The 20680-nt window shown below is 38.1% G+C and overlaps 11 non-coding genes across 11 annotated transcripts; all 11 read right to left on the bottom strand.

Annotated features, from left to right (window-relative positions):
- Positions 1 to 13484: 13484 nt before the first annotated feature.
- On the bottom strand, positions 13485 to 13603 carry LOC143871104 (5S ribosomal RNA). The gene has a single exon (XR_013245880.1). It is a non-coding gene; the product is annotated as a 5S ribosomal RNA (ribosomal RNA).
- A 597-nt stretch (positions 13604 to 14200) lies between these two features.
- On the bottom strand, positions 14201 to 14319 carry LOC143871103 (5S ribosomal RNA). Its single transcript, XR_013245879.1, has one exon. It is a non-coding gene; the product is annotated as a 5S ribosomal RNA (ribosomal RNA).
- Positions 14320 to 14859: 540 nt separating this feature from the next.
- Positions 14860 to 14978, bottom strand: LOC143871102 (5S ribosomal RNA). The gene has a single exon (XR_013245878.1). It is a non-coding gene; the product is annotated as a 5S ribosomal RNA (ribosomal RNA).
- A 597-nt stretch (positions 14979 to 15575) lies between these two features.
- LOC143873848 (5S ribosomal RNA) lies at positions 15576 to 15694 on the bottom strand. Its single transcript, XR_013248545.1, has one exon. It is a non-coding gene; the product is annotated as a 5S ribosomal RNA (ribosomal RNA).
- A 597-nt stretch (positions 15695 to 16291) lies between these two features.
- On the bottom strand, positions 16292 to 16410 carry LOC143871101 (5S ribosomal RNA). Its single transcript, XR_013245877.1, has one exon. It is a non-coding gene; the product is annotated as a 5S ribosomal RNA (ribosomal RNA).
- Positions 16411 to 17007: 597 nt separating this feature from the next.
- Positions 17008 to 17126, bottom strand: LOC143871100 (5S ribosomal RNA). Its single transcript, XR_013245875.1, has one exon. It is a non-coding gene; the product is annotated as a 5S ribosomal RNA (ribosomal RNA).
- Positions 17127 to 17725: 599 nt separating this feature from the next.
- Positions 17726 to 17844, bottom strand: LOC143871099 (5S ribosomal RNA). Its single transcript, XR_013245874.1, has one exon. It is a non-coding gene; the product is annotated as a 5S ribosomal RNA (ribosomal RNA).
- Positions 17845 to 18441: 597 nt separating this feature from the next.
- On the bottom strand, positions 18442 to 18560 carry LOC143871098 (5S ribosomal RNA). The gene has a single exon (XR_013245873.1). It is a non-coding gene; the product is annotated as a 5S ribosomal RNA (ribosomal RNA).
- A 540-nt stretch (positions 18561 to 19100) lies between these two features.
- On the bottom strand, positions 19101 to 19219 carry LOC143871096 (5S ribosomal RNA). Its single transcript, XR_013245871.1, has one exon. It is a non-coding gene; the product is annotated as a 5S ribosomal RNA (ribosomal RNA).
- A 597-nt stretch (positions 19220 to 19816) lies between these two features.
- Positions 19817 to 19935, bottom strand: LOC143873847 (5S ribosomal RNA). Its single transcript, XR_013248544.1, has one exon. It is a non-coding gene; the product is annotated as a 5S ribosomal RNA (ribosomal RNA).
- A 597-nt stretch (positions 19936 to 20532) lies between these two features.
- LOC143871095 (5S ribosomal RNA) lies at positions 20533 to 20651 on the bottom strand. Its single transcript, XR_013245869.1, has one exon. It is a non-coding gene; the product is annotated as a 5S ribosomal RNA (ribosomal RNA).
- Positions 20652 to 20680: the final 29 nt, after the last annotated feature.

Here is a 20680-nt window from a genome sequence, read left to right as displayed (position 1 = left end):
GAAACTTTATAAAATTAAAGATCCATCTTTTAGATATACGTGACCCTAGAGATGGGGTCAATGACCTATTAGCCATGTTTTGGGATGATGATAAGATGATATTTAATCTTAGATTTAGTTGACGAAGAATAGAGATTGAAAAATAGAAAGTTTCTTAAAGTAGAAACTTTATAAAACATTAATCTTTTAGACATAAGAGACCTTAGAGATGGTGTGAAGGAGATTTTAGCCAAGTTTTGATATCAGGATGAGATGGTATTGAACCTTACATTTAGTTGATAAAGGATGGATATTGAAAAAATAGAAAGTTTCCTATTTTAGAAACTTTATAAAACATCCATCTTTTAGACATAAGAGACCCTAGAGATGGTGTCAAGGAGCTCTTAGCTAAGTTTTGGGATGGCGATCAGAAACTTTATAAGACATCTATCTCTTAGACAGAGGAAACCTTAGAGATGGTGTGAAAGTGCTTTTAGCAAAGTTTTGAGATGAGGATAAGATGATATTGAATCTTAGTTTTAGTTGATGAATGATGGAAATTGAAAAAATAGAAAGTTTCTTATTTTAGAAACTATATAAGACATCCATCTTTTAGACATAGGAAAACCTATGGATGGTGTTAAGGAGCTTTTAACCAAGTTTTGAGATGAGGATGAGATGGTATTGAATCTTAGATTTAGTTGATAAAGGGTGGAGATTGAAAAAATTGTAAGTTGCATATTTTTGAAACTTTATAAAACATCTATCTTTTAAACATACGAGACCCTAGAGATGATGTGAAGGAGATTTTAGCCATGTTTTGGGATGAAGATAAGATGATATGGAGATTGAAAAAATAGAAAGTTTCATAGATTAGAAACTTTATAAAACAATCATCTTTTAGACACAGGAGACCCTAGAAGTGATGTCAATCATCTTTTAGCCTAGTTTTGGATGATGATGAGAAGGTATAAAATCTTAGATTTAGTTGATGAAGAATGGAGATTGAAAAAATAGAAAGTTTCTTATTTTAGAAACTTTAGAAAATATCCATCTTTTAGAAATAGGAAACCCTAGAGATTATGGTGTCATTGAGCTTTTAACCAAGTTTAGGAATGAGAATCAGAGGGTATTGAATCTTAGAATTAATTGATGAAGGATAGAGATTGAAAAAACTAGAAAGTTTGTTATTTTAGAAACTTTATAAAACATCAATTTTTTAGACTTAGTAAACTCTAGATATGGTATAAAGTTACTATTAGCTAGGTTCTGAATTGAGGACGAGATGGTTTTGAATGTTAGATTTAGTTCATGAATGATGGAGATTTAAAAAACAGAAAGTTTCTTATTTTTCAAACTTCATAAAACATCCATCCTCTAGCCGTATGAAACCCTAGAGAAGGTGTCAAGGAGCTTTTAGCCAAGTTTTGAGATGAGGATGGGATGGTATTTAATCTTAGATTTAGTTGATGAAAGATGAAGGTTGAAACAATAGAAAGTTTCTTATTTTAAAAACTTTATAAATTATCAATCTTTTAGACTTAGTAAACCCTAGAGATGGTGTCAATGAGCTTTTAGCCAATTTTTGAGATGAGGATGAGATGGTATTGAATCTTAGATTTAATTGATGAAGGATGGAGATTGAAAAAATATAAAGTTTCTTATTTTAGATTTTAGAAACTTTATAAAACATCCATCTTTTAGACATAAGAGACCCTAGATAATGTGTCATGATGCGTTTAGCCAAGTTTTCGAAAGAGGATAAGTTGATATTGAATCTTAGATTTAGTTGATAAAGGATGGAGATTGAAAAAATAGAAAGTTTCCTGTTGTACAAACTTTATAAAACAATAATCTTTTAGACATAGGAAACCCTTGAGATGGTGTGAAGGAGCTTTCAGCCAAATTTTGAGATGAGGATGAGATGATATTGAATCTTAGATTTAGTTGATAAAGGATAGAGATTGAAAAAATAGAAAGTTTCTTATTTTGGAAACTTTATAAAACATCCATCTTTTAGACATAGGAAAAGCTCCATGTCATCCTCATCTCAAAACTTGGTAAAACATCCAAAACTTTCTATTGATTCTTTATACGATACCCATCTTTCAGACTTAAGAAACCATAGAGATGATGATGTCAAGGCGCTTTTACCTAAGTTTTGAGATGAGATTGAGAGGGTAATGAATCCTAGATTTAGATGATGAAGGATGTAGATTGAAAAAATAGAAAGTTTCTTATTTTAGAAACTTTATTAAACATCCATATTTAGATATAAGAATCCCTAGAGATGATGTCAATGAGCTTTTAGACAAGTTTTGAGATGACGATGAGATGATATTGAATCCTAGATTTAGTTGATTAAGGATATAGATTGAAAAAAATAGACAGTTTCTTATTTTGGAAACTTTATAAGACATCCATCTTTTAGACATATGAGACCCTAGAGATGGGGTTAAGGAGCTTTTAACTAAGTTTTGAGATGAGGATGAGATGAAATTGAATCTTAGATTTAGTTGATGAAGGATGGAGATTGAAAAAATATATAATTTCTTAGTTTATAAACTTTATAAAATATCAACCTTTTAGACATAGGAAACCTTAGAGAATGTGCGAAGGAGCTTTTAGCCAAGTTTTGAGAAAATGATGAGATGGTATTGAATCTTAGATTTAGTTGATAAAGGATGAAGATTGAAAAAATAGAAAGTTTCTTCTGTTCGAAACTTTATAAAACATCCATCTTTTAAACATAAGAGAACCTAGAGATGGTGTTAAAGAACTTTTAACCATGTTTTGGGATTAGGATGAGATGATATTTAACCTTAGATTTAGTTTATGAAGGACGGAGATGGAAAGAATAGAAAGTTTTTTATTTTAAAAAGTTTATGAAACATCAATCTTTTAGACAAAGGAGACCCTAGAGATGGTGTAATGAGCTTTTAGTCAAGTTTTGGGGTGATGCTGAGAAGGTAATGAATCTTATATTCAGTTGAGGAAGGTGGTGATTGAAAAAATAGAATTTTTTTTATTTTAGACACTTTATAAAACATACATCTTTTAGACATTGGAAACCCTAGAGATGGTGTGAATGAGCTTTTAGCCATGTTTTGGGATGAGAATGAGAGGGTATTGAATCTTAGATTTAGTTGATGAAGGATAGAAATTGAAAAAGTAGAAAGTTTGTTATTATAGAAAATTTATAAAACATCAATTTTTTAGACTTTATAAACCCTAGATATGGTGTAAAGTTGTTATTAGCCAGATTTTGAAATGCGGATGAGATGGTATTGAATCTTAGATTTAGTAAATGATGGAGATTGAAAAAATAGAAAGTTTGTTATTTTACATACTTTATAAAACATCCATCCTTTAGACATAGGAAACCTTAGAGATGGTGTCAAGGAGCTTTTAGCTAAGTTTTGGGATGACGATGAGATGGTAGATTTAGTTGATGAAGGATGGAGATTGAAAAAATAAAAAGTTTCTTATTTTAGAAAGTTTATAAAATATCCATCTTTTTAACATAGGAGACCCTAGAGATGGTGTCATGGAGCTCTTAGGCATGTTTTGGGATGATGATGAGTTGGTTTCGAATCTTAGATTTAGTTGATGAAGGATGGATATTGAAAAAAATAGAAAGTTTCTTATTTTAGAAACTTTATAAAACATCAATCTTCTAGACATAAGATACCCTAGAGATGATGTCAATGAACTTTTAGCCAAGTTTTGAGACTAGGATGAGATGGTATTGAATCTTAGATTTAGTTGATAAAGGATGGAGATATTAAAAATAGAAAGTTTCTGTTTTTAGAAGCTTTATAAAACATCCATCTTTTAGACTTAAAAAATCCTAGAGATGGTGTTAAGGTGCTTTTAGCCAAGTTTTGAGATGAGGATGAGATGGTATTGAATCGTAGATTTAGTTGATGGAGGATGGAGATTGAAAACATAGAAAGTTTCTTATTTTAGAAACATTATAAAACATCAATCTTTTAGACTTAGTAAACCTTAGAGATTGTGTGAAGGTGCTTTTATCCAAGTTTTAAGATGAGGATGAGATAGTATTGAATCTTAGATTTAGTTGATGAGGGATGGAGATTGAAAAAATAAAAAGTTTCTTATTGTGGAAATTATATAGAATATCTATCTTTAGGACATATAAAACCTTAGAGATAGTGTCAATGAGCTTTTAGCCAAGTTTTGATATGAGGATGCGATGGTATTGAATCTTAGATTGAATTAACGAATGATAGAGATTGTAAAAAAAGAAAATTTCTCATTTTAGAAACTTTATAAAACATTGATCTTCTAAGCATAAGACACCTTAGATATGGTGTTACGGAGCTTTTAACCATGTGTTGGGATGAGGATAAGATGATATTGAATCTTAGATTTAGTTGAGGAAGGAAGGAGATTGAAAAAATTACAAGTCTCTTATTGTATAAACTTTATAAAACATCCATCTTTTAGACATAGGAAACTATAGAGATGGTGTAAAGGGGCTTTTAGCCAAGTTTTGAAATGATAATGAGAGGGATTAGATTTAGTCGGTTAAAGATGAAGATTGAAAAAAAAGTTTCTTATTTTAAACATTATATAAAACATCCATCTTTTAGACATAGGAATCCCTAGAGATGAAATTAAGGAGATTTTAGCGACTTTTGAGATGAGGATGAAATGATATTAATTCTTAGATTTAGTTGATGAAGGATAGAGAATGAAAAAATAGAAAGTTTCGTATTTTAGAAACTTTATAAAACATCAATCTTTTAGACTTAGTAAACCATAGAGATGGTGTCAATGAGCTTTTAGCTATGTTTTAAGATGAGGATGAGAGGGTATTGAATCTTAGATTTAGTTGATGAAGGATGGAGATTGAAAAATTAGAAAGTCTCTGATTTTAAATTCTTTATAAAACATGCATCTTTTCGACATAAGAGACCCTAGAGATGGTGTCAAGGAGCTTTTAGCCATGTTTTGGGATGATGATAAGATAATATTGAATCTTAGATTTAGTTGATGAATGATGGTGGTTGAAAAAATAGAAAGTTTCTTATTATAGAAACTTTATAAAAATCCAACTTTTAGACATAGGAAACCCTAGAGATGGTGTGAATGAGCTTTTAACTAAGTTTTGGGATGAGGAAGAGATGTTAATTAATCTTAGATTTAGTTGACGACGGATGGAGATTGAAAAATATAAAGTTTCTTATTTTAGAAACTTTATAAAAGATCTATCTTATAGACCTAGAAACCCTATAGATGGTGTCAAGTTGCTTTTAGCTAAGTTTTGAGATGAGGATTAGATGGTTTTGAATCTTAGATTTAATTGATCAAGGATGGCGATTGAGAAAATAGAATGTTTCTTATTTTAGAAACTTCATAAAACAACAGTCTTTTAGACATAGGAAATCCCATATCAACTAAATCTTAGAGATGGTGTCAAGGAGCTTGTAGCTCTGTTTTGAGATGAGGATGAGATGATATTGAATCTTTGATTTAGTTGATGAATGATTGAGATTGAAGTAATAGAAACTTTTTTATTTTATAAACTTATAAAACATTCATCTTTTAGACATACGAAACCCTACAGATGGTGTCAAGGTGCTCTTAGCTATGTTTTAAGATGAGGATGAGATGGTACTGAATCGTAGATTTAGTTGGTGAAGGATGGAGATTGAAAAATAGAAAGTTTCTTATCTTATAAACTTTATAAAACTGTAGACACCCCCATTTTCCTATGCATTAAAAAGGAAAAGATTCGGTAGTATGTTCGAGTTTTGAATCCCTATTCAGCATTAGATTAGGCATCCATGCATTTTAGGGTAGATTTCATTTCATTATGGGAGTTTTGAAGTTGATTCGCGATCCTGAAGGTCTCTAGGGGGTTCCTTTGGCCTCTGGAAGTTGAAAGTTCAAGTTTCCAAGCAAATGAAAAAACCTGCTATTTTTAGAATTTTCAGGGTTTCCCTCATTTTTGCCTATTTTGCACTGCAAGGGTATTTTGGTCATTCCTGATGTGTCTCCGTTTGACCCCCGAGTTATATTTGAGAAATCTTGAGTGATTTTACAAATTTTGAAAAAGCTGCTATTTTTAGAAACTCATGGGGCTTCCACATTTTCATCATCTTATGGATATTTCAATCATTTCTCATATGTCCAAAACCATCTCGAGGGTACGGCTGATGGATTATGAGTAATTTCGTAAGTTTTGGAAAACCTGCTAAATTTAGATCTCTCAAGATTTTCTCTTAATCTTGCACTTCGGGGGTATTTTAGACATTTCCAAACATATCATATTTGGTCCCTAAGTTGTGTCTAAGAAATCTTGAGTTCGTTCATAAATTTTCAAAAAACTGCTATTTTTAGAATTTCTCAGGGTTTTCCCTAGTCTCGCAAAATTCTAGCACCTAGGGGTAATTTGGCCTTTTCCTGTGTTTTTTTATCCCCGAAATATGTCTGAGAGATTATGAATGATTTCCTGAATTTTGGAAAACCTGCTAAATTTAGAATTTCTCAGGAGTTTCGCTTAATTTGGAAATTCTAAGTGTTGAGGGCATTTTGGGTATTTTCAGGGGATACCAAATGATTCTGTTTAATATTGCTCACCGAAAGGACCCAATTTTAAAAGTTTCTATTTTTGAAGTTTGACCACAAAGACTTTCCATTTTTAATTTTTCCCTTTAGGGGTGAACCAATCTGAGGGTATTTTGGTCGCATTTGGATGTCTAACAGTCAAGTAGGGGCATTTTGGTCCGAAAAGTTATTTCCCAAAAAAGATGGTCCGATCATGTGTGAGGGATGCACCATAAATGTCAAATGGGTTGGGTCCATATATAGAATGTTGAATTTAGAAAGATTTTATTGATTTTTTACGGAAAACCCGAAACCCGTGTGAAATGGCCCATTGGGCTAAAGCCTGCAAAGATGGAGCTCATGTGGGTTCACCCATATGGGTCAACCACCATGGTGGGCGGCCCACATGGTTGACCCACATGAGTTGAGCACCCAACTTTGATGATGTCACAATGGTGACATCATATTTGTTAAAAGAAAAATAAAAAGAATAAAAAATAAAAAGAAGGAAAAAAGGAAAAGATGAATGATTGCTTAAAAAGGTTTTCTTCCAAAGAAGCAATGTGGAATGAGAATAACATGTCTTGATTGACAAGAAATTAAGATTGGAATCAAATCCAATGCAATGTGGAATGAGAATAACATGTCTTGATTGACAAGAAATTAAGATTGGAATCAAATCCAATTTGGAAACAAGAAAGAAAGAAAGCAAGAAGGAAAAATTGGAAACAAGCCAAAAAGGGAGCTCTCACATTGAAAATTACTATTTCTCTCTTAACCCTAACTTTTTTTGTATAAAAATCAAAGCAAACAATCCAAAAAAAAGGAGGAAAAAAAATCCAAATTCGTCCATTTTCTCTCCTCCCAAGAAATTTTCTTTTCTTTTCTCTCTTGAAGTGTGTTCATATCTCTCAAGTGTTCTTCACAAAAGAAATTCTTGAATTCCTTTTTCTTCTTCAACAAATCACAGATCAAGGATCTTTTTTTTTTATTAGTAAGCTGGGGTTAGGCAGACCCCGACCGGCTAGAATAAAACCAATGAAAAAGGATTACATAGGGGGGCCAGAAGGGCAACAAAGGCATATAGTCAAAAGGAAAATCAAAGACCATTGCAGAAACATACCACAAGTTGGGTTACAGTTAGCACCCCAACACCAACCCGTAACCACAACACTGACCGTCAGTACGGATCTGTGGGTCTTCTTCATCATATACAATCGAGGGTAAATATGGCCGGCTGCATCCAGATCCAGGATATCCCTAAGCTTTGGATCTTTGGGTCTTCTTCATCATATAAAAGGGTGCGACAAAGCGTATACCTCGGATCTACGCACCCTAGAGACAAGGAGCGCGATCAATGGTAGGATCTTTATCTTTGTAATATCAAAAGTAGAAAAGCATGCTAGGGTTTTACTTTTGGTATATCAAATCAATGAATTTTTCCTTGAAATTTCAGTATGTTGTAATATAGATTATAAGTTTTCAAAATTCAAAATTTCACCAAAAAATTAAACGTCCTCCATTTAATAATGATTTTCTTTCGTTTTTTATTCAATATGGATTTCAATCGGATTATCAAAGCAAGTGTTAGAAAACGTGGGTTTCTTCAAAAAATGATATTTTTTAGGATTTCTATAAAATAAAATACTACTGGAAACTTAATTTCCAACCGTGGTTCGGCCGTTTTATTTTTCATTTTATTTTTCAAAGACTAACCCCGAAAAGGGTTATTTCTTGATGAATGGAGCCAAAAGTACATCAAATCATGTTCAAATTTAGTGAATATTTGTTTCCAGTAGTTTTACAAGGTTTTAGATCACCCAAAAATTTTCATATATTTTGGAGTTTGTTTAATCGGATTATTAATTATTTTAAATTTCGGCTATTTTTAATAAATACCAAATCGTTTTAACAATTGATGAAACTTTTCAGAATTAAAGCTTAATAATAAATGGAAGTTTCCATTGAAAAATATTTCAAAACAAATATCGTTTTTACTGTTTTCTAATCGCTTCCCCGTTTTACGTGCCATAATTCTTTTTCTTATTAAATTAATATATTTTCAAAATTTTTCTTTACAAACCAGTAACTTTGGTTACTGGAATGTCAGAGAAATATTTTCAACTAATTTTGCAAAGATTTGATAAGATTTTATAATTTATTTTAATAAACGGGTTTTAACGCCTAGCAAACAAATTGATCTCTTATATTTAAAAACCAATTTTATGGAGGAGATTTAAGTTTTAAGTTTTGAAATATTGATAATAAATTATATAATCTATTATATATCTACTGGAATTTTTCATTTGATTTTAGGATACCATTAGGTTTGCTTTTTAAGTAATTCTTTGGTTTTATCTGATTTTTGTGTGAATTTAAATGGTCATCAAATCGTCATAAAAATTCATGAAAGTCATATAGTAGTCTAATCTCATGATTATCTTTATACTGTAAGAGCTTAAGTTGATATGAAATTGATATGCTGTAGGTTACTGTGTTAATCTATAATCTGATTTGAATTTTGAAAAATCGGACATTGATATCTAATCTTAATGATAATTAATAAAAAACATTCAGTAAGCTTTAATCATCTATATATTTATTCTGTAAAAGTTTGGAGTAATTTAAAAGTGATATGATATAGGTTACTGTGTTAATCCATAATCTGATTTGAATTTTGAAAAATTAGAAATTAATAGCAACTTAATATAAAAATCTATGAAAGTTTTCCAGCAAGCTATATTCATTCCTATCTTGTTACTGTAGAAATTTCAATTTATTTCGAATTTGTTTGCAATAAGTTCATTTGTAAAATCATTCATGTGATCTGAAATTGATAAAATCTATTAAAAATTGAAATTAACCAAAATCATTATGAAAACTTCCATGGAACCTTAAATTTCTGTCACGTATTCATTCCTTAAGCCGCTGAAACAGAAATCTTAGGAGCCTTAGATTTCCCTTGTAAAATGGCCATGCTAGGATAATTTAGATGCCGAGATCGCATTCATAATCGTATCCCAATTGCAATTGATCCTTGACAATTTGAGTATTTAAATTATAGCATGTTATTGGCTCCGAGGTCTACTGTCCACGGAAATCCTGAGAAATATGCCAGGCAATAAGGTGCTATAACTTAAGTATTAAATTGCGCAAGAGAAGAGCGCACGATTCCCTTCCATGGATGCAATTCAAGGCTGAAGCTTGCGAACCATAGAGCCTTTGGTATTCCTTAGATGTTTAGGAACCGAAAATCCTTGAAATCTGAAAATCATTAACTTCAACAACTTCAATCAATTTGCCTCATGTCTTTCGGAACCGTTGGATTGCGGTTTCCATCGTAGGAACCATTAGAGCCCCATTTAGGAACACTTGTTTCATGTTGTGTCCTAAGTTTTAGGGAGTTCTAGAGTTAGGAGTCCAGCCTCATCACGGGCGTTTGCTATGGATAGCAACCGTGCCATAGATCTAGTAACACTAGTTACCCTCTTTTCTCATAGGACAAGCCTAGTTACCTAGAACGTACGTTAACCTGCATTAGTCTAAGGGACAACTTGCACTTAGATAGGATCATATAGCATCTTAGATGAAGTCCTAGGATAATAAAATCTTCAACTTGAATTAAATAACTTCTCTTAAAACTGTTGAAATAGTCAATCCAGTCTAGATCGGTGTCCTAGATGAGTTAGGCATAAGTAGCTTAGCTTAGGTGCACCGAACTACGTCGACTCTGATCCTAGTGAAGCTTGGGTACGTAGGCAGCTTGGATGCTTGATGGCATACCAATCACGAGTCGGCTCCACACATAAGTGGGGTTTTGTACATTAATCCTTAAATTAAAAGTAATTAAATCACTTAGGATTTTCTATGAAATTAGAAGTTTAGGAGAACTTTCACTTAGATTGAATTCAAACAAATTAAAAAAATCAAGATACACATTTAGGAATTACATTGAAATTAGATCTTAGGATGCATGTCACATAGTTCGCACATTAATATAGAGTTAAATGAGCCATTTAAAAGAAATTCGAAAGAGTTAACTTTTGGAATTGAAGACCGATTATCGGGCAGGAATGGTGCATGTGGTGGTAACTCCCCATACCTTCCATTCTCGTAACCAGGCAACGAGTCTAGATTTCTGGTCAATTATGGGTCTTAGATCCCTCATCTAGGTGGCGACTCTGTCACTCTCTTTTGCGTGGAATTCGGATTGTCTTAGTGATCCCAAGTTCACGGAAAAGATGAATTAAATCACACCTTGCGAGGCTCGGCGGCTTACCCCTGCCCTTATGGGTACTGGATTGCACGTTTGTTTGCACCCTATGGCTTGGTTGCTGCCTGCTTGGTTGGGTAGTTAAAATCAATAATAAAAAGCACACGCCATTCGCGTGGGTACGAGAGACCAAGAGAGAGCGTGGCGGCTCGTGCCCCACCCCTCTCGCGGGATCGGGTCCCACAAAAACATCCATCTTTTAGACAAAGGAAACCGTAGAGATGGTATGAAAGTGCTTTTAGCTAAGTTTTGAGATGAGGATGAGATGATATTTAATCTTTGATTTAGTTGATGAAGGATGGAGATTGAAATAATAGAAAGTTTCTTTATTTAGAAGCTTATAAAACATTCAACTTTTAGAAAAAACATAGATGGTGTCAAGGAGATTTTAGCCAGGTTTTGGGATGAGAATAACAGAGTATAGAATCTCAGATTTAGTTGATGACGGATGGAGATTGAAAAATCAAAAGTTTCTTATTTTAGAAACTTTATAAAACATCATTGTTTTAGACATAGGAAACCCTATAGATGATGTCAACGAGCTTTTAGCCAAGTTTTGAGATAAGAATGACAGAGTATGGAATCATAGATTTAGTTGATTAAGTATTGAGATTGAAAAATTAAAAATTTTCTTATTTGAAAAACTTTATAAAAATCCATCTTTTAGATATAGAAAATCCTAGAGATGGTGACAATCAGCTTTTATCCAAGTTTTGAGATAAGGATGGAATGGTATTGAATCTTAGATTTTTTTGATAAAGGATGAGGATGGAAAAAATAGAAAGTTCCTTATTTTAGAAACTTTATAAGACCTCCATCTTTTAGACATAGGATTCCCTATAGATGGGATCAAGGAGCTTTTAGCTCAGTTTTGAGATTATGATGAGATGATATTGAATCTTAGATTTAGTTGATAAACGATGAAGATTGAAAAATAGAAAGTTTCTTATTTTAGAAACTTCATAAAACCTCCTTCTTTTAGACATAAAAAATCTTAGAGATGGAGTCAAGGTGCTTTTAGCGAAGTTTTGGGATGAGGATGAGATGATATTGAACCATTGATTTAGTTTGTGAAGGAAGGAGATTGAAAAATAAAAAGTTTTTTTTTTTAGAAACTTTATAAAACATCCATCTTTTAGACATATGAAACCCTAGAGATGATGTCAAGTGGCTTTTAGCCAAGTTTTGGGATGAGGATGAGATGGTATTTAATCGTAGATTTAGTTGGTGAAGGATGGATATTGAAAAATAGAAGGTTTCATATTTTAGAAACTTTAGAAAACATCCATCTTTTAGACATAAGATAGTTGGTGAAGGATGGATATTGAAAAATAGAAGGTTTCATATTTTAGAAACTTTAGAAAACATCCATCTTTTAGACATAAGAAACCTTAAAGATGGTGTGAAGGAGGTTTTAGCTATGTTTTGAGATGCGAATGTGATGATATTGAATCTTAGATTTAGTTGATTAAGCAGTGAGATTGAAAAAAAAAGTTCTTATTTTAAAAACTGTATAAGACATCAATCTTTTAGACATATGAAACCCTACAGATGGTGTGAGGGAGCTTTTAGGTAAGTTTTGAGATGATGATGAATTGGTATTGAATCTTATATTTAGTTGACAAATGATGAAGATAGAAAAAATAGAAAGTTACTTATTTTAGATACTTTATAAAACTCCCATCTTTTAACGATAGGAGATCCTAGACACGGTGTGAAGGAGCTTTTAACCATGTTTTGGGATAACGATGAGATGACACTGAATCTTAGATTTAGTTGATGAAGGATGTGAATTGAAAAACTAGAAAGTTTCTTCTTTTAGGAACTTTATAAAACATCAGCTTTTAGACATATGAAACCCTAAAGATGATGTCAACGAGCTTTTAGCCAAGTTTTGGGATAAGAATAAGAAGATACTGAATCATAGATTTAGTTGACTAAGTTTGGAGATTTGAAAAATAGAAAGTTTCTTATTTTAAAAAATTTATAAAAATCCATCTTTTAGACATAGGAAACCCAAGAGATGGTGTCAAGGAACTTTTAAGCAAGCTTTCGGATGACGATGAGATGGTAATGAATCTTAGATTTAGTTGACGATGGCGCATTGTCGTACGAAGTCCGTTTAAATGAAAGTGCGAAAAAATCCTGCTAGATGACACCGGATGGACGATCCGAGCATGTCTGGAAGCCGGATGACCGCCAGGAATGTCATCGCGCGATGAATCTTCCCGAGTACCCCCGAATCAATATAAGAATCGCCACGATCTGACGGGCGGATCAAAAGTTATCGTCAGAACGATATCTGTGCACCAAGGGTAGCTCACGGCCAGTAAACATCTTCCGACCGGATTCATGACTCGCATCCACTAGTACACTCATCCGCTATAGCCTGTACGTCACTGAATCTAAACAAACCCCCGCTATAATTTGACCGCAAATGAAATGTCAGAACGAATTCCGTTTATCGAATCGAACGACACTATCACCCCGCCATAATAAAGACCGGACGTCTTTGAATTCACCATCCGGAAGAAAATAAAAAGATCCGAACCGAAACGTAGGAGGCGTCGCACTAAACGTGCGTTTCAGTTCGCATCGATGTTCCAGAACCGAAAGATTGTTCGAAAAAAGTGGTAGATAGCCGAAAAAAGTGACAGGGGTGCAACACGAGGACTTCCCAGGAGGTCACCCATCCTAGTACTACTCTCGCCCAAGCACGCTTAACTTCGGAGTTCTGATGGGATCCAGTGCATTTGTGCTGGTATGATCGCACCCAGCATGCCTTTCCATTGTCAAAGTAATAAAGAGTTTCCACTCGCATTGTCGTACGAAGTCCGTTTAAATGAAAGTGCGAAAAAATCCTGCTAGATGACACCGGATGGACGATCCGAGCATGTCGGGAAGCCGGATGACCGCCAGGGCTGTCATCGCGCGATTAATCTTCCCGAGTACCCCCGAATCAATATAAGAATCGCTACGATCTGACGGGCGGATCAAAAGTTATTGTCGGAACGATATTTGTGCACCAAGGGTAGCTCACGGCCAGTAAACACCTTCCGACCGGATTCATGACTCGCATCCACTAGTACACTCATCCGCTATAGCCTGTACGTCACTGAATCTAAACAAACCCCCGCTATAATTTGACCGCAAATGAAATGTCAGAACGAATTCCGTTTATCGAATCAAACGACATTATCAGCCCGCCATAATAAAGACCGGACGTCTTTGAATTCACCATCCGGAAGAAAATAAAAAGATCCGAACCGAAACGTATGAGGCGACGCACTAAACGTGCGTTTCAGTTCGCATCGATGTTCCAGAACCGAAAGATTGTTCGAAAAAAGTGGTAGATAGCCGAAAAAAGTGACAGGGGTGCAACACGAGGACTTCCCAGGAGGTCACCCATCCTAGTACTACTCTCGCCCAAGCACGCTTAACTTCGGAGTTCTGATGGGATCCAGTGCATTTGTGCTGGTATGATCGCACCCAGCATGCCACTCCATTGTCAAAGTAATAAAGAGTTTCCACTCGCATTGTCGTACGAAGTCCGTTTAAATGAAAGTGCGAAAAAATCCTGCTAGATGACACCGGATGGACGATCCGAGCATGTCGGGAAGCCGGATGACCGCCAGGGCTGTCATCGCGCGATGGATCTTCCCGAGTACCCACGAATCAATATAAGAATCACGACGATCTGACGGGCGGATCAAAAGTTATCGTCGGAACGATATTTGTGCACCAAGGGTAGCTCACGGCCAGTAAACACCTTCCGACCGGATTCATGACTCGCATCCACTAGTACACTCATCCGCTATAGCCTGTACGTCACTGAATCTAAACAAACCCCCGCTATAATTTGACTGCAAATGAAATGTCAGAACGAATTCCGTTTATCGAATCAAACGACACTATCACCCCGCCATAATAAAGACCGGACGTCTTTGAATTCACCATCCGGAAGAAAATAAAAAGATCCGAACCGAAACGTAGGAGGCGACGCACTAAACGTGCGTTTCAGTTCGCATCGAGGGGTGCAACACGAGGACTTCCCAGGAGGTCACCCATCCTAGTACTACTCTCGCCCAAGCACGCTTAACTTCGGAGTTCTGATGGGATCCAGTGCATTTGTGCTGGTATGATCGCACCCAGCATGCCTCTCCATTGTCAAAGTAATAAAGAGTTTCCACTCGCATTGTCGTACGAAGTCCGTTTAAATGAAAGTGCGAAAAAATCCTGCTAGATGACACCGGATGGACGATCCGAGCATGTCGGGAAGCCGGATGACCGCCAGGGCTGTCATCGCGCGATTAATCTTCCCGAGTACCCCCGAATCAATATAAGAATCGCCACGATCTGACGGGCGGATCAAAAGTTCTCGTCGGAACGATATTTGTGCACCAAGGGTAGCTCACGGCCAGTAAACACCTTCCGACCGGATTCATGACTCGCATCCACTAGTACACTCATCCGCTATAGCCTGTACGTCAGTGAATCTAAACAAACCCCCGCTATAATTTGACTGCAAATGAAATGTCAGAACGAATTCCGTTTATCGAATCAAACGACACTATCACCCCGCCATAATAAAGACCGGACGTCTTTGAATTCACCATCCGGAAGAAAATAAAAAGATCCGAACCGAAACGTAGGAGGCGACGCACTAAACGTGCGTTTCAGTTCGCATCGATGTTCCAGAACCGAAAGATTGTTCGAAAAAAGTGGTAGATAGCCGAAAAAAGTGACAGGGGTGCAACACGAGGACTTCCCAGGAGGTCACCCATCCTAGTACTACTCTCGCCCAAGCACGCTTAACTTCGGAGTTCTGATGGGATCCAGTGCATTTTTGCTGGTATGATCGCACCCAGCATGCCTCTCCATTGTCAAAGTAATAAAGAGTTTCCACTCGCATTGTCGTACGAAGTCCGTTTAAATGAAAGTGCGAAAAAATCCTGCTAGATGACACCGGATGGACGATCCGAGCATGTCGGGAAGCCGGATGACTGCCATGGCTGTCATCGCGCGATGGATCTTCCCGAGTACCCCCGAATCAATATAAGAATCGCCACGATCTGACGGGCGGATCAAAAGTTATCGTCGGAACGATATTTGTGCACCAAGGGTAGCTCACGGCCAGTAAACACCTTCCGACCGGATTCATGACTCGCATCCACTAGTACACTCATCCGCTATAGCCTGTACGTCACTGAATCTAAACAAACCCCCGCTATAATTTGACCGCAAATGAAATGTCAGAACGAATTCCGTTTATCGAATCAAACGACACTATCACCTCGCCATAATAAAGACCGGACGTCTTTGAATTCACCATCCGGAAGAAAATAAAAAGATCCGAACCGAAACGTAGGAGGCGACGCACTAAACGTGCGTTTCAGTTCGCATCGATGTTCCAGAACCGAAAGATTGTTCGAAAAAAGTGGTAGATAGCCGAAAAAAGTGACAGGGGTGCAACACGAGGACTTCCCAGGAGGTCACCCATCCTAGTACTACTCTCGCCCAAGCACGCTTAACTTCGGAGTTCTGATGGGATCCAGTGCATTTGTGCTGGTATGATCGCACCCAGCATGCCTCTCCATTGTCAAAGTAATAAAGCGTTTCCACTCGCATTGTCGTACGAAGTCCGTTTAAATGAAAGTGCGAAAAAATCCTGCTAGATGACACCGGATGGACGATCCGAGCATGTCTGGAAGCCGGATGACCGCCAGGAATGTCATCGCGCGATGAATCTTCCCGAGTACCCCCGAATCAATATAAGAATCGCCACGATCTGACGGGCGGATCAAAAGTTATCGTCAGAACGATATCTGTGCACCAAGGGTAGCTCACGGCCAGTAAACATCTTCCGACCGGATTCATGACTCGCATCCACTAGTACACTCATCCGCTATAGCCTGTACGTCACTGAATCTAAACAAACCCCCGCTATAATTTGACCGCAAATGAAATGTCAGAACGAATTCCGTTTATCGAATCGAACGACACTATCACCCCGCCATAATAAAGACCGGACGTCTTTGAATTCACCATCCGGAAGAAAATAAAAAGATCCGAACCGAAACGTAGGAGGCGTCGCACTAAACGTGCGTTTCAGTTCGCATCGATGTTCCAGAACCGAAAGATTGTTCGAAAAAAGTGGTAGATAGCCGAAAAAAGTGACAGGGGTGCAACACGAGGACTTCCCAGGAGGTCACCCATCCTAGTACTACTCTCGCCCAAGCACGCTTAACTTCGGAGTTCTGATGGGATCCAGTGCATTTGTGCTGGTATGATCGCACCCAGCATGCCTTTCCATTGTCAAAGTAATAAAGAGTTTCCACTCGCATTGTCGTACGAAGTCCGTTTAAATGAAAGTGCGAAAAAATCCTGCTAGATGACACCGGATGGACGATCCGAGCATGTCGGGAAGCCGGATGACCGCCAGGGCTGTCATCGCGCGATTAATCTTCCCGAGTACCCCCGAATCAATATAAGAATCGCTACGATCTGACGGGCGGATCAAAAGTTATCGTCGGAACGATATTTGTGCACCAAGGGTAGCTCACGGCCAGTAAACACCTTCCGACCGGATTCATGACTCGCATCCACTAGTACACTCATCCGCTATAGCCTGTACGTCACTGAATCTAAACAAACCCCCGCTATAATTTGACTGCAAATGAAATGTCAGAACGAATTCCGTTTATCGAATCAAACGACACTATCACCCCGCCATAATAAAGACCGCGGACGTCTTTGAATTCACCATCCGGAAGAAAATAAAAAGATCCGAACCGAAACGTATGAGGCGACGCACTAAACGTGCGTTTCAGTTCGCATCGATGTTCCAGAACCGAAAGATTGTTCGAAAAAAGTGGTAGATAGCCGAAAAAAGTGACAGGGGTGCAACACGAGGACTTCCCAGGAGGTCACCCATCCTAGTACTACTCTCGCCCAAGCACGCTTAACTTCGGAGTTCTGATGGGATCCAGTGCATTTGTGCTGGTATGATCGCACCCAGCATGCCTTTCCATTGTCAAAGTAATAAAGAGTTTCCACTCGCATTGTCGTACGAAGTCCGTTTAAATGAAAGTGCGAAAAAATCCTGCTAGATGACACCGGATGGACGATCCGAGCATGTCGGGAAGCCGGATGACCGCCAGGGCTGTCATCGCGCGATTAATCTTCCCGAGTACCCCCGAATCAATATAAGAATCGCTACGATCTGACGGGCGGATCAAAAGTTATTGTCGGAACGATATTTGTGCACCAAGGGTAGCTCACGGCCAGTAAACACCTTCCGACCGGATTCATGACTCGCATCCACTAGTACACTCATCCGCTATAGCCTGTACGTCACTGAATCTAAACAAACCCCCGCTATAATTTGACCGCAAATGAAATGTCAGAACGAATTCCGTTTATCGAATCAAACGACATTATCAGCCCGCCATAATAAAGACCGGACGTCTTTGAATTCACCATCCGGAAGAAAATAAAAAGATCCGAACCGAAACGTATGAGGCGACGCACTAAACGTGCGTTTCAGTTCGCATCGATGTTCCAGAACCGAAAGATTGTTCGAAAAAAGTGGTAGATAGCCGAAAAAAGTGACAGGGGTGCAACACGAGGACTTCCCAGGAGGTCACCCATCCTAGTACTACTCTCGCCCAAGCACGCTTAACTTCGGAGTTCTGATGGGATCCAGTGCATTTGTGCTGGTATGATCGCACCCAGCATGCCACTCCATTGTCAAAGTAATAAAGAGTTTCCACTCGCATTGTCGTACGAAGTCCGTTTAAATGAAAGTGCGAAAAAATCCTGCTAGATGACACCGGATGGACGATCCGAGCATGTCGGGAAGCCGGATGACCGCCAGGGCTGTCATCGCGCGATGGATCTTCCCGAGTACCCACGAATCAATATAAGAATCACGACGATCTGACGGGCGGATCAAAAGTTATCGTCGGAACGATATTTGTGCACCAAGGGTAGCTCACGGCCAGTAAACACCTTCCGACCGGATTCATGACTCGCATCCACTAGTACACTCATCCGCTATAGCCTGTACGTCACTGAATCTAAACAAACCCCCGCTATAATTTGACTGCAAATGAAATGTCAGAACGAATTCCGTTTATCGAATCAAACGACACTATCACCCCGCCATAATAAAGACCGGACGTCTTTGAATTCACCATCCGGAAGAAAATAAAAAGATCCGAACCGAAACGTAGGAGGCGACGCACTAAACGTGCGTTTCAGTTCGCATCGAGGGGTGCAACACGAGGACTTCCCAGGAGGTCACCCATCCTAGTACTACTCTCGCCCAAGCACGCTTAACTTCGGAGTTCTGATGGGATCCAGTGCATTTGTGCTGGTATGATCGCACCCAGCATGCCTCTCCATTGTCAAAGTAATAAAGAGTTTCCACTCGCATTGTCGTACGAAGTCCGTTTAAATGAAAGTGCGAAAAAATCCTGCTAGATGACACCGGATGGACGATCCGAGCATGTCGGGAAGCCGGATGACCGCCAGGGCTGTCATCGCGCGATTAATCTTCCCGAGTACCCCCGAATCAATATAAGAATCGCCACGATCTGACGGGCGGATCAAAAGTTCTCGTCGGAACGATATTTGTGCACCAAGGGTAGCTCACGGCCAGTAAACACCTTCCGACCGGATTCATGACTCGCATCCACTAGTACACTCATCCGCTATAGCCTGTACGTCAGTGAATCTAAACAAACCCCCGCTATAATTTGACTGCAAATGAAATGTCAGAACGAATTCCGTTTATCGAATCAAACGACACTATCACCCCGCCATAATAAAGACCGGACGTCTTTGAATTCACCATCCGGAAGAAAATAAAAAGATCCGAACCGAAACGTAGGAGGCGACGCACTAAACGTGCGTTTCAGTTCGCATCGATGTTCCAGAACCGAAAGATTGTTCGAAAAAAGTGGTAGATAGCCGAAAAAAGTGACAGGGGTGCAACACGAGGACTTCCCAGGAGGTCACCCATCCTAGTACTACTCTCGCCCAAGCACGCTTAACTTCGGAGTTCTGATGGGATCCAGTGCATTTTTGCTGGTATGATCGCACCCAGCATGCCTCTCCATTGTCAAAGTAATAAAGAGTTTCCACTCGCATTGTCGTACGAAGTCCGTTTAAATGAAAGTGCGAAAAAATCCTGCTAGATGACACCGGATGGACGATCCGAGCATGTCGGGAAGCCGGATGACTGCCATGGCTGTCATCGCGCGACGGATCTTCCCGAGTACCCCCGAATCAATATAAGAATCGCCACGATCTGACGGGCGGATCAAAAGTTATCGTCGGAACGATATTTGTGCACCAAGGGTAGCTCACGGCCAGTAAACACCTTCCGACCGGATTCATGACTCGCATCCACTAGTACACTCATCCGCTATAGCCTGTACGTCACTGAATCTAAACAAACCCCCGCTATAATTTGACCGCAAATGAAATGTCAGAACGAATTCCGTTTATCGAATCAAACGACACTATCACCTCGCCATAATAAAGACCGGACGTCTTTGAATTCACCATCCGGAAGAAAATAAAAAGATCCGAACCGAAACGTAGGAGGCGACGCACTAAACGTGCGTTTCAGTTCGCATCGATGTTCCAGAACCGAAAGATTGTTCGAAAAAAGTGGTAGATAGCCGAAAAAAGTGACAGGGGTGCAACACGAGGACTTCCCAGGAGGTCACCCATCCTAGTACTACTCTCGCCCAAGCACGCTTAACTTCGGAGTTCTGATGGGATCCAGTGCATTTGTGCTGGTATGATCGCACCCAGCATGCCTCTCCATTGTCAAAGTAATAA

This window comes from Tasmannia lanceolata, unplaced genomic scaffold (genome assembly GCF_043159265.1).
Source record: "Tasmannia lanceolata isolate RefF3 unplaced genomic scaffold, GAP_Taslan_0.1 ptg000003l, whole genome shotgun sequence".
NCBI classification, from domain to species: Eukaryota; Viridiplantae; Streptophyta; class Magnoliopsida; order Canellales; family Winteraceae; genus Tasmannia; species Tasmannia lanceolata.
This window is presented reverse-complemented; position numbering and strand designations above follow the sequence as displayed.